The sequence below is a fragment of the Priapulus caudatus genome, unplaced genomic scaffold (genome assembly GCF_000485595.1).
Source record: "Priapulus caudatus unplaced genomic scaffold, Priapulus_caudatus-5.0.1 Scaffold680, whole genome shotgun sequence".
NCBI lineage: Eukaryota > Metazoa > Priapulida > Priapulimorpha > Priapulimorphida > Priapulidae > Priapulus > Priapulus caudatus.
In genome coordinates this window covers 208,172-210,123 of record NW_014577741.1, presented here as the reverse complement: position 1 = coordinate 210,123, position 1,952 = coordinate 208,172, and the positions used below count along the sequence as shown (strand labels likewise).

Here is a 1,952-nt window from a genome sequence, read left to right as displayed (position 1 = left end):
CCTTTTAGCTGGGTAACTTGCGTTATTGATCATATTTTATTATTATTTACATTATCACGTTGAATAACTTTACTTTAAGAGTCCCTTTACATGTAGAGGGCTTCGAATTTACATCCCGCTCGGTGGCGTACCGTTCACATCCTGGTTGTAACAGGTGCGTGATGCGATGACGTCTGTACTTGGTGAGTCATTGTACGCTCAGTAGGATGCGCTGATGTTTGACTGGAGCACTGAAGTCGGCCTTGATGAAGTCCATACATATCTGCTCCGTCTGTCCGATGCTCATGTACTGTGACGCCACCAGGATGAAGTTACTGAGCAAAAGAAGACTCATTTACGGTCAAACGACTAAGGGGATGATTAGTGTACTTGCATTATATAAGAGCCTCATGCACTCACTACCGTGTCAATGTCCTCGAAAACACAGCACACAGTCACAAACTCACACTTTCATCCGAGGTGGGGAAATTCAGCACGGTACACAATAATTGTTCATAAATAAAAAACGGCTAAGATGAATTCCAACTACATCCGTACTATTCACACAGTGTTATATAATGGGAATAAACATTTTAATGTTTCCCATAAGATACGGGCATCTTGCACTTTAATGCAATCTACAAACATATTATATATTATTGTGAAAACCAGAATCCTTTTCTCTGTAAATAATAATGCACATCACATATCGCGATGCTGGAACTTGTTTGAAACTTGTTTCAGTCGCGCGCAAATGATTTGCGAAGTCAACACTGTAACAAGATTAAATCTAATCATGCTAATTTAGCATCGTTCAAATTAAATACTGCACTAACCGAGATCAAAATATATGTACAGACTTTTTTTGTTTAAAAAATCTACAATTTATTTTATTTATCTATGTCTGCATGGGTATCCGTGCGTTTTTACCCTTAATCTCTCTCTCTCTCTCTCTCTCATCGTCTCTCGTCTTCTCTCTCTCTATATATGTATATATATATATAGCTATATGTATATTCTCTTTCGCAAATTAACGTTTTTCCGGCTTATGGCATCGACCCTTTAATATAACAAGGCTAACCAAGACAAATGGTGGCAGCTAGTGGGCTGACTAACTTGTGCACTGCCAGGTGAAAAATAGTGTACAACGACAAACGCGCTGACTCACCATAAGACCTCCTTCCTAGGATCAGCTGATGAGGGCTGGCACATGGAGGTGGCCGGTTTGTAATCGTTCTCCTCGGCGCTAACGTGTGCGAGCAACGCCACGAGCGCCATCGCCATGCCCGCGGACCAGCGCATGATGCTTATATAAGGTATATCTTTACGGCTATATTCACTCTCACTGCTCGTGCGGCCGTTACTTGTTAAACTGCAGTCTGACTTCGTCCGGCGATCCTCCCAACCGCTACCGTCTGTTCAGTAAAGTTCCTACTGCGTTTGCGCCTTGAATGTGCTACTGCACAATGCGACTAAGTTAGACGCACCCCTAGATATGCGCTTATATAGTGGTTGCTGCCGGAGACCCGGTTCTCCTTGTAAACAGGTCCCGGACGTGGTTGAATGAGCTCAGCTAGCCGGTTAACTCACAGTCGTGCGGTTGATTGTCGTGTAGCGGTTAATTGTCATCGCCAGATGTTATGTCCTAGCTTAACTTAACATGCGGGATGACTAGATGTGTGGTCTGTGGTTCAGTGGACCCCGGTAATAAAGAGGACTTTGTGCAGGTGTTTTACGCACCCGGATCCTACTCACGGTCTACGTTAACGTAATGCGGGTCTCGCATTTAATGGACAAGGCTTGGCGCTGTGAAGTCCAATGCTTTCTCACAGATCACTCGTCCGTCCGTTTAGCAGGAACGTGGCAGATATTAAAAAATATTCGTGATACTGTGGGCGCAGACAAATGAAGAAGAAAGTCACAGGAGGGTGTGTTTACGCAAGACATGGATATACCGGTTAAATCTTCTCACG

General features: G+C 43.6%; 1 protein-coding gene across 1 annotated transcript in view; it reads right to left on the bottom strand.

The window, feature by feature from the left end:
- LOC106812734 (alpha-1-inhibitor 3-like) overlaps window positions 1-1,471 on the bottom strand; it is a 22,256-nt gene extending 20,785 nt beyond the window's left edge. The window contains exon 1 of the mRNA XM_014816684.1: window positions 1,148-1,471. The gene's annotated coding sequence lies outside the window, so the exon portion shown is untranslated. The remainder of the gene's footprint in view (window positions 1-1,147) is intronic.
- Window positions 1,472-1,952: the final 481 nt, after the last annotated feature.